Here is an 11419-nt window from a genome sequence, read left to right as displayed (position 1 = left end):
TCTCAGTGCTGGGATCTTAGCTCCATGTTCTTGGAAAGCAGATAGAGTGAGGATCAGGGTAAGACGTAAGATATGAACAGCCATTTACCCCTCAGAGATGTCTACAACTCTAACAGATGCTTGTTTCCCCAAATGAATCTCTACTTCATGTGACAAAGTGAAATAAGTGTATTCCAGCTCTGTGGTCATGATGGACTAGGACTGAAAACCTTTGCCCAGGCTCACCTTCCTGAGGTCCATCCTTGGGGTCTTCATTCATTCACTCATTCCTTCAGCAAAGTTTATGGACTGCCTACTTCTGTTTCAGGCCCTGGAGAGGCAGGAGTGAACAAGACACTACAGCCATGCTCCCATGGAGTTTTCATTCTGGGCAAGTGGACAAATAATAATAAAAGAAAACACATGGACAGGATATATGCAGAGTGACACATGCTACTTAAAAGAACAACAAAACAGGGAGAAGTGAGAGGGAGCAGCCCTCCCTTCCTCTCATTAAAAAAAAAATCAAAGCATGGATCCCTTTTTATTGCTCCTCCCGTGTTTTTTTTTTTTTTTTTAGATGGAGTTTTGCTCTTGTTGCCCAGGCTGGAGGGCAATGGCGTGATCTTGGCTCATTGCAACCTCTGCCTCCCGGGTTCAAGCGATTCTGCTGCCTCAGCCTGCGGAGTAGCTGGGATTACAGGTGTGCATCACAACGCCGGGCTAATTTTTTGTATTTTTAGTAGAGACGGGGTTTCACCATGTTGGCCAGGCAGGTCTCAAACTCCTGACCTCAGGTGATCCACCCACCTCAGCCTCCCAAAGTGCTGGGATTACAGGCTTGAGCCACCGCGCCCAGCTGCTCCTCCCATGTTTTTGTCTTCCCTACCACCTCTGATGAACCCACAGTTTTTTTTGGTTGTTTGTTTGAAGCTTCTGTTTTTTTTTGAGCTTCCTCTCTTGGTAGCTGAGTCTCTTGACTCAAGGGGAGAGGAGTGAGTATATGGAGGTGTCGAAATATTTGTAGAATTGTCTTAACCTGCAATGATAACTGCCATCACGCTATCTGATTCCTTAGTGGTTCACTCACTCACACTCCAGCAAAGTTCTTTCTCTATGTGAGTTTTAAGGCTCTGCTTATCAGTGGACTCATCTTTGCCTCCCTATTAATTTCAGCATAGAAAAAGAAGTTTTCCCACATGTAACCTTTGGAAACAAAGGCAGAGCTTGAGCAGTGATCGAGGCAATGATTAAGCAGTCAGAAATAAAACGTGAGCTTGCATTCACCTCTGCCGGTGGCGGCCTGAGCTTCTTCCTGTAGACTGTTGACAAAGAAACTTGAGAAGGCAAAAAAAGCCTTTTCAATAGCAAGAGGACGCTGTGAAGTGCAGGGAGGACCATATTATGTTGATGATGGATGAGTGGATCCCTCTCCGCTGAGTGTGCCAGGCTGGAGCCCATCCATTAGAGAGAGCTTAATCTGCCCAGAGATCACAGCAGCTCCGGCTGCTGAAAGAGAAGCCTCCTCTTCCTGCCTCCTCAGAGGGCTGTTCTCCTGAAGAAGCTACCTGGCGTCTGTGTAGTGTTCAGAAACTGCAGGAGTGATTGCTCCTCCTCCTCTCTGGCTGGCAGCCCTTGGGGTGCGAAGCACGAATCCAACCTGGAGCTATCTTGCTGCAAGCTTCTCTGTTGTCCTGGTCACAACAGTCCACAGTTGTTCTCAACATCGTGGAAGAAAAAGTCTTTTATACTTGAAAACTCATAGCGAGGAGAGCTTAAACTTTCTCCCTGTGCAGAAAAGAAAAAAATGGATCCTATTTTTAAATGGGTTTCCTCATAGAATCTTTTGATGTGTTAATTCCAGGTTTTGGTCTGCAGCTTGAAAATAAAAATACCAACAAATCAGTGTGCCTTGTGAAGGACTTCTCTCGATCTCTGCCATACCTCTGTCTGTCCCTGTCTCTGTCTCTGTTCTCTGTCTCACATGTCTCCTCCCCACCCACCCTGTGTTTTGTTTTGCTTGTTTTGTTTTGAGACAGGGTCTCTGTCACCCAGGTGTTGTGCATTGGCTCTGTCACAGCTCACTGCAGCCTCAACTTCCTGGGCTCAAGTGATCCTCCTGCCTCAGCCTCCCAAGTAGCTGGGACTACAGGTGTGTGCCACCACACTCAGCTAATTTCTTCTATTTATTATTATTATTATTTTTTGTAAAGACGGGGTCTCACTATGTTGCCTAAGCTGGTTTCAAACTCCTGGGCTCAAGCAATCCTCCCATCTCGGCCTCCCAAAGCGCTGGAACTACAGGCCTGAGCCACTGTGCCTGGCCTCCTCTCTGTGTTGAACCCACTGTATTTCTGCCCATTCGATTCCATGTATTGTCCCCCTCCTCTCTGCTCCCCCCATCCCTGCCCACACTTTCAACATCTCCCACTAGTGCCATCAGCTTCCTAACAAGCATTCATCTCTGTGCTTTTATATGGGTTTCTTTAAAGTCTATCCTCCTCACTGTCTTGGCTTATGACTATGTTGGTCAGCAGCTCCTTATTACCTACAGTACAGGGTCCAAACATCTTAACATGACATAAGCAACACCTATCTACTCGTTTCTTTCTGCTTCCTGCACATACTCTTCTCACAGCTGAAGCACCCTATTTAAAGGATCTCAAATGCTGAAGTGCAGTCTCTAGTTGTTGCACGTGCTATGTCCTTTGCTATTCTTTCTAGGTGAGCTCCCATTCAACCTTCAAGGCCCAGATTAGAAACTTTGGAACTTCGAGAAACACATTAGGCTTCTGATTGTGTTGCTATTGTAATATTGTATTGCTTATCTATTTCAACATAATGAATTGCATAAAAATTTAGTGGCTTAAAACAACAAACATTTATTAGCTCACAGTTTCTGTAGGTCAGGAATCTGGGAGTGGTTTAGCTGGTGGTTCTGGCTTACAGTATCCCATGAGGTTGTAAGTGGAATAACAGCAGGAACTGCAGTCTTCTAAAGGCTTGACTGGTACTAGAGGATCCACTTCTAAGCTCACTAATGTGGCTTAGCAAGAGACCTCAGTTCCTTGCTTGGCTGTTGGCTGGAAGCCTCAGTTTCTTACCAATTGAGACTTTTCTCACACCAGGGCAGTCATCTTCCCCAGAGAGAGTGACCAAAGAGAGAGAGGCAGGAACCACCATGTCTTTCAGGACCTAGATTTGGAAGTGCCATGTCGTCACTTTTACCATATTCGATTGGTCCAACAAACAATGGGGTAGGAGACCACACAGCATGAATACCAGGAGGCCAGGATCATCACTCAAAATTCATAAGACCCAGGCTCAAATTTTGGTTCCACCACTTATTTGCTGGCTGACCATAGGTAAGTTATTTAACCTCTCTGAGCCCTGATTTCCACATCTGTAAAATCTGAATGATAGGATTGACCTGATGGGGTTGACGTTGAACCTAAAAAGGTGATTTACATTAAGCACTTGGCATGTAGTGAGCATTTAATAAATGTTAGCAATTTTTATGTTGATAACAGTTCACAGACTCCCTGGGCCAGTGGCCCCAGGGGTGCTCCCATACAGTCCTGTAATGCTCTTATCTTACATTACTCTCCACCTGGGTACTCACTCTTAGATTTAGAAGTGTTTAGACCTTCAAATATAGGGCCTCTATGTCCATCTTCTTCATGAACTGTTTTTCTTTGCACAATCTAAGGCTTCTCTAACAGTATTAAGCTTCGATCCCATTCCTTCAGATCCCAAAGACGTGAATGAGATCATATTTGCATCCTTAAATTAAAACCCCAAGTTTAGCTTGTTTGTTAACTCCATCTCACGTGTGGTCATCTGCTTCAGACCTTGGGGCTTCATCCCCATTGGAATTGTTTTTGTGTCATTTTCATTCATTTGTCAGCTGTGAGTGGTTGCTCCTTGTTAGGGCCTAGGCTCAGTGCCAGTGATGCCAAGATAAAGAAGACAGGGACGTAGCCCTTTAGAACCTTAGTGTTGCTTCATATCATCATTTTTCTATTTTCTCTGGATATGTCTTTCGTCTCAATCTTGCTTGAAATGACGTTTTATTACTAACAACCACCAATTCTTGAGCACTAGCTTCATGTCAGAGTATGTTCATGTCATCCCTCTGCCATTCCTGCAAAGTGGGTATTACCATTCTCCCCATCCTTTCTCCATCTTGGAAATAGAAGGCTCCTTATTTATTACAGAGATTTCTGACTCTGGATCTTGAGCCCTTTCCAAAATGACAAGTTGCCAATGTAAATATTTTTTAAATTTAGTTTTATCCCTAGAATGTGATCACCTTACTGCAGGTTGGCACATCACTCCCAGTAATGTCCCGGGTCCCTGGGAGACATGCATGCCAGTCTGCAGGTGTTTGTCCAAAGGGTGACAGGGCCCCTTCAGATCTTTGGTTTCCACAGTAACTATGCAGCCAGCCATTCACTCCCGGCTCCAGTCCACTTTCCAACAAAGAAGAAATGAGCGTATTGATTGAAACCCTAACCCCTTCAGTTTTCTACTAAGGACTTCAAAGTTACCAAAAAGTCCTTCCAGATCTCATTTGCCTGAATAATTCTTTCACAGGTTGGTCCCCACCCCCACCCATGTCCACTCTCTGCCTTCCTTTGCTCTACTCTGTGCTCTGGGAGCCTGGCCCCTCTGAAGCATCACTACAGCTTTTTTGCCCTCTGGTTTTCTTTGGGTTCAGACAAAGGGAGGCACTGGCTGGAGACCAAAGGGCAGCAGGAGAAGGAAATTGAAGTATTTCTTCTTTCCTGATTCCTCTCTACTTCTGCACCATGTTTCTGGCGATAGTTGTGTCCCTGGTGGCCATAGCTCCTGCCAGGGTGGGTAGGAGGGAGGTACCTCCTCTGAGTCTCTAGCTCTTACTTGGCCCAGAAACAATCTTTCTTCCCCTTGTCCTTTCATGCCTAGGGGTGCTAATGCCTTCCAGATGATGCAAATTATGCCCTATACTGGGCTATTGTCTCAGTTCCATGAAATTGCAAAATACATTACTGACTGTCATGGTTTTCTCAACACTACTTCTGATCAAGGAACACGTTTCACAGCAAAATAAGTGAGGCAATGGGTCTTACCCACACCCATGGAATCTGCTGTCTTAATCTTGTAAGAAGCAGTGGGCCAGGTAGAATGGTGGAATGGAACAGCCTGCTGAAGACCTATTCGTGGCACGAGCTGAGAGACAACACTGTGAAAATTTAGGGTGCTGTTTTACAGGATGCAGTATATACTTTGAATCAGCATACAATATATGTTACTGTTTTACCTATAGACAAAATACAGAGGTCCAAGTATCAAGGGGTAAAAGCAGAAATGGCTCCTCTCACTTATTCACCTAATAACACACTTACAGAACTTTGCTCTGATGTCTTGGTGGTCTGAGTACCCAAAGGAAGAATGCTTCCACCAGTAGACACAACCCATTCAATTGAAACATTATGGGCTCCTCAGGCCACTAAATTAAAAGGCAAAGAAGGAAGTTATTCTACCTGCTGGGGTGGTTAGTTGTGATTACCAAGGAGAAATTGGATTGCTGCCATACAAGGAGGGCATGGAGGACTGTCTGGAATCCAGGGGATGCTTAGGGATGCCTATTAGTACTTCCAGGTCCAATAGTAATACTTAGTGGAAAAATAGGCAGAATCCGAAAGACCCCAACCCTTTAGAAGTGAAAGCTGTGATCATTTTGCCAGGTGAAGAACCCACATAAGCTGATGTCCTGGCAGAGGACAAAGGAAGGAAATGTGGAAAGAGTAGTGGAGGAAAGAAGTTGTAAATATCAACTTTGCTGGTGATCAGTTAAAGAAACAAGGACTGTTAAAAACTATGCATGGTTTTTCTCTTACGTGTTATTTACACATGTATTATTACACACATACTCATGTCTTCTCTCTATTTCTTCCTTTCCTTATGATTTATAATTTATTTACGTATTGGTGGTGGTTAACTTAACTTTAACATATAGTGTTTAGTAGAGTGAAACACCAAAAGCCAAATGAAGAAAGTCTGGAGGAAGATGGGAATGGTCAACTGTGTTAAAAGTGCTTTCTTCATTTCCACACCTGCTAAGGGGCTCAAGAATCCCCTTATCTGGGAAGCTCCTTTGACATCCTTTGACCAGCAATTTTACTAGCCAGCCAAAGCTGCCATTGACTGAGGACTTTCTTAAGTACTTCACAAGCATACTATCATTCAGCAGAACACTCTTTATCTGTGAGACAGGAATTGTGACTCCAATTTGCACATTTGAGAGCTGAGGTTTACAATATTAAAGACGCACACTCAAGTTTACTATCTGTGGAGCTATTTGATCTAAACCAGGTCTGCACGAGCCAATGTCCTGTTTTTCATTGCCTCGTACTTGATTTGTTTCTTATTTTTCACTAAGGTAACTACTACTGATATAAACATCTTACACAAAATTAAAATTTAGCCTCTAGATCACAGAACGTTCAGATGGGACTGTAAATAAATGTTCAAGCGAGACTGATATTCACGTCACCCGGAGACAGATACTGTGACTGTCATCTGGAAATGAACACAGTTACTTTTGGGATTTTGTGTCTTTTTGTCTTTTTTTCTCTGGGAGAGGTAAGAGTACATTTGTACAAAGGCCAGTTGCATGTTGTTAGGCAGAGACGTAAAACCATATTGTTGTATGGAAGTTCAAGTGTGTATAGAAGGGTGTATATGAGTGATGAGGGGCCAAAGGGGTGGACTGGATCAGACGGTCAGTTATGATTTCTCAGCTCCAAGCCCATCATTCTATGCTCTGTGTTTTGATGCTGGGGCTGGGACTCTATAATCACATCACTCCTTTACCAGCTGATTCTGTGAATAGGAGCACTAAAGGAAAGGTAGATGGGATGAAGAGGAAGAAGGGACTTATTTCATCCAATTTTGGCATGCTGCTCCTGTTAGCATCCTCTAAGCAATAGTTTGTCTCCCTGGTAGTGGTAATTGGTTCCAAGGCAGTTTACGATATGGAAGCAGGCTGCCGTCATAGCAAGCAAGTGAGAGAGAAACAGAGGGTGAGGAAGATGGAAGCCAGATTCATTTGCAATCTAATCTCAGAATTGACACCCCACCGCTTTTGTTATATTCTACTCCATACACAAGAGGATTATATGATGGCATGAATACCAGGAGACAGAGATTATTGGGAGCTGTTGTAGAGGTCTTCTACCATGGGATGTTAAGTCAGTGTTCCTGATTAATCAATGCATTATATTAGATTCTTTCTGTTCATATGTTGGTTGGTTTCTGTTTCTGTTTCTTTACTGGATTCATATACGGTAGTCTGTTGGTGTTTGCTCCCTTTACCCTGCTTTGTAAGTACAGTCAAGGCACCATATAACGATGTTTCAGTCAACGACAGACCACATATTCAACAGTGGTCCCGTAAGATTATAATACCATATTTTCTATGTTTTTATATGTTTAGATACACAAATACTTACCATTGTGTTACATCTACCTGCAGTATTCAATACAGTAACATGCAGCACAGCTTTGCAGCCTAGCAGCAATAGGCTATACCATATGGTCTAGGTGTGTAGTAGGCTATACCATCTAGGTTTGTGTAAGTACAGTATATGATGTTTGCACAACAATGACGAAATTGCCCAATGAAGCATTTCTCAGAACATATCCTTGTCATTAAGGCACACATGACTGTAATTCCTCCATTAAGAACTTTAAAATTTGAAATGACTGGGATGAATTATTTTAGCTCCTGGGCTGCAGACTGATGACTGAGTGGATAAACTCAACGGGCTGGTACTGATCTGGGGGTTGTATGGATCTTCTGTACTTGGAAGCAGAAGACCAAGGCTAGTTTAGCTTTGCCACTCACTGGTTCTATGCCCTTGGAAGGTTCACTTGACCATTTTAAACCCTAGAGTCCTCATCTGTAAACTGAGGAAAATAAAGTCTCACTTTCAGGGTTATGGTGAAGATTAAGTAAAAATTCAAGTGCCTGGAAGAGTGTTGAGCACATAGTTAGCTCCCAAGAAATGGTTGCTATTATTGGTAGAAAATGTATCCTAATGTTCAATCAACCTAATTAAAAATGTCTACTTTGTCTGGGCACGGTGGCTTATGCCTGTAATCCCAGCACTTTGGGAGGCCAAGGCAGGTGGATCGCCTGAATTCAGGAGTTCAAGACCAGCCTGGCCAACATGGTGAAACCCTGTCTCTACTAAAAATACAAAAATTAGCCAGGCTTGGTGGCAGGTGCCTGCAATCTCAGTTACTCGAGACGCTGAGGCAAGAGAATCACTTGAACCCAGGAGGTGGAGGTTGCAGTGAGTCAAGATCATGCCATTGCACTCCAGCCTGGGAGACAGGAGAGAGACTTCGTCTCAAAAAAACAAAAAATATCTACCTCACAGGTTGTGGGGATTAAATTAGATGATGGGTACAAAGTGCCTAGCACTGTAGTTAATGGTTGACAGGTGCCCAATTAGTATTAGTATTAAATTGCTTTTGAAAAATTTCAAATAAAATTTGTTTGTAGGCTAGAAAGTGCAAGTACACTATATTAAAAAAAATTTCTGTTAAAAAGGAATTAACTTGGTATCAAAATTAGGCAAGAATCCATTTTATTTATAACTACATTTAAAAATTCTAAAACTGGCCCGGCACGGTGGCTCACACTTGTAATCCTAGCACTTTGGGAGGCTGAGGTGAGTAGATCACTTGAGATCAGGAGTTCAAGACCAGCCTGGCCAACATGGTGAAACCCTGTCTCTACTAAAAATACAAAAAACTGGCCGGGTGTGGTGGTGTGCACCTGTAATCTCAGCTACTTGTGATGCTGAGGCAGGAGAATCGCTTGCACCCAGGAGGTGGGGGTTGCAGTGAGCCAAGATCGCACTACTGCACTCCAGCCTGGGTGACAAAGTGAGACTCTGTCAATAAATAAATAAAATTCTAAAACAAAGAGAATCCAATAATCAATTATCTCTCTCCCCCCTCTCTCCATATGTATCATAACTAACAGATTTATTCCAATAATTCTCATTAAAATTTTTCTTTTGAGATGGTATCACTCTGTTACCCAGGCTAGAGTACAGTGGTATGAACATAGTTCACTACAGCCTCAACCTCCTGGCCTCAAGAGATCCTCTTGGCTCAACCTCCATGTAGCTGGAACCACAGGTGCACACCACCACACCTGGCTAATTTTTAAAATTTTTTTGTAGAGATGAGGTTTCACTGTATTGCCCAGGCTGGTCTCGAACTCCTTACCTCAAGCAATCCTCCCTCCTTGGCCTCCCAAAGTGCTGGGATTACAGGCATGAGGCACTGCATCTGGCCTAAAATAAATAAATAAATAAATAAATAAATAAATAAATAAATAAACAAACAAACAGTGATTGATTTATTAAACATTATCTTTTTCTCTGGAAAACTGTCTTATGTGGATTTCACAAGGTTACTGTCTTTCAATGTATGGCTAAAATTGGTGGTAGATTAATTTATGGACATGCTAGTAACAAAACAGAATTTAATAATCTGTTTCATCTTCTAAGTATTTCTGACATTTTGTTGTTGTTGATCATTAGTCCCTGGCTACAAATAACCACAAACTCCCTAGTTAAGATGATGTCAGGACTCTCAGACTAGGAAAAAAAAGCCACATTTTGGGTTGTAAATGAAAATTTAACAGAGAATAAGATATTTGAAAGAGAAAATCATTGTTTTGAGAAAGGAACAAGAAGCCAGACAAGATATAAACTTTATCAAATGTTCAAAAAATTCATTTAATATTGGGCTTTATAATACATGAAGTTTCTTTTCTTTTGGCTGCCAACTTATCTTTCTAATTACAATTCTAGATTGACAGCAAAAATATTTAATATTCTCTGAGGAAATACCCAACTCAGGTGAGACAAGGGCACAGCAATGAAATGGAAGAAAACTGTGCGAAACCAGGGAGGCTGTATTAGTCCGTTTTCACACTGCTATAAAGGACTACCTGAGGGCCAGGCATGTTGGCTCACGCCTGTAATCCCAGTACTTTGGGTGGCCGAGGCTGGTGGACCAGCTGAGATCAGGAGTTGGAGAGGAGCCTGGCCAACCTGGTGAAACCCCATCTCTACTAAAAATACAAAAATTAGCTGGGTATGGTGGCGGGCGCCTGTAATCCCAGCTACTCGGGAGGCTGAGGCAGGAGAATCACTTGAACTCAGGAGGCGGAGTTTGCAGTGAGCCGAGATCGCGCCATTGCACTCCAGCCTGGGCAACAGAGTGAGACTCCGTCTCAAACAAACAAACAAAAAACTACCTGAGATGGGGTAGTTGATAAAGAAAGGAGGTTTAATTAACTCACAGTTCCGCATGGCTGGGGAGGCCTCAGGAAACTTATAATCATGGCAGAGGGTGAAAGGGAAGCAAGCAGTTTCTTCACAATGCAGCAGGAGAGAGAGAGAGTGAGGTAGGAAGTGCCACACTTTTAAGCCATCAGATCTCGTGAGAACTCACTCGTCAACACGAGAACAGCATGGGGCAAACTGCACCATGACTGAGTCACCTCCCACCAGGTCCCTCCCTAACACATGGGGATTATAATTCAAGATGAGATTTGGGTAGGGACACAGAGCCAAACCATATCAGAGACAATCCAGGAGGGCCATAAGGTCGGCTCAGCCCTGAGGTACTCTGGAAATCCTGGGATCAATGTGCCCATAGAGGGCTGTGTGACAGGGAGGAGGGATCCTAGAGGGTCATGATATGACCTGGAGGCAATGAGATCAAATTCCTGGTCCGCTAAGCCCCCAAATCATAATAGTTTACATGCCTTCAGGTCTTTCTGGACTGTGCTTTTTAACATCTCAAAACCTTTTTACATACATCACCTCATTTGAGCCTGATACAGACTACTGAGCTAGGTGAGGGCCGGTTCTTCTCTAGGTGAGGAAAGTGACAGTCGGGAAGAGAAAGGACAAAACCACTGCATGTTAATGGAAATAAATGACAAGGAGAAACAAAACAAAGGCAAGGACTCCATGGTGACGAAAGAAAGGCACATTGCCCAGGAAGGGAAGTGGAGGCCATGGCCCCACTTCTGCTCCTGACCCCAACCAGGAGACCACCAAGTTGAACCCAAGGGTGTGGCTGAAGATGTGCCTGGTCTTCTAAGATGTTTGCTGTCCTACTGCTGGTGTTGAACCTCCACCCCTCCTAGTTCCTTAACAATCAGGTAGATAAGTCTATTTACATCTTCCACTAATACCAACTTTTACAGTGGCACAGGGTAAAGCCCTAAAAAGTATTTGTTACTGTAATGTACCATATAGTAGTAACTATTATAAGAAAGTAACTTGTAAACTGCCAAGTGCTATACAAATGTCCATTATCATTATTATGATGATGATTACACAATGATCATGTTGGTTTT

At 43.2% G+C, this 11419-nt stretch overlaps 1 long non-coding RNA gene across 1 annotated transcript; it reads right to left on the bottom strand.

The window, feature by feature from the left end:
• Positions 1-418: 418 nt before the first annotated feature.
• LOC116477307 (uncharacterized) lies at positions 419-10452 on the bottom strand. The gene is made up of 2 exons (XR_004250431.1): positions 10352-10452; positions 419-1857 (listed from the first exon to the last, which is right to left on the bottom strand). It is a non-coding gene; the product is annotated as an uncharacterized LOC116477307 (long non-coding RNA).
• Positions 10453-11419: the final 967 nt, after the last annotated feature.

This window comes from Hylobates moloch, unplaced genomic scaffold (assembly GCF_009828535.3).
Source record: "Hylobates moloch isolate HMO894 unplaced genomic scaffold, HMol_V3 SCAFFOLD_11, whole genome shotgun sequence".
Taxonomy (NCBI): Eukaryota; Metazoa; Chordata; class Mammalia; order Primates; family Hylobatidae; genus Hylobates; species Hylobates moloch.
The sequence above is the reverse complement of the archived record's forward strand: the minus strand, read 5'-3'. Positions and strand labels throughout refer to the sequence as shown.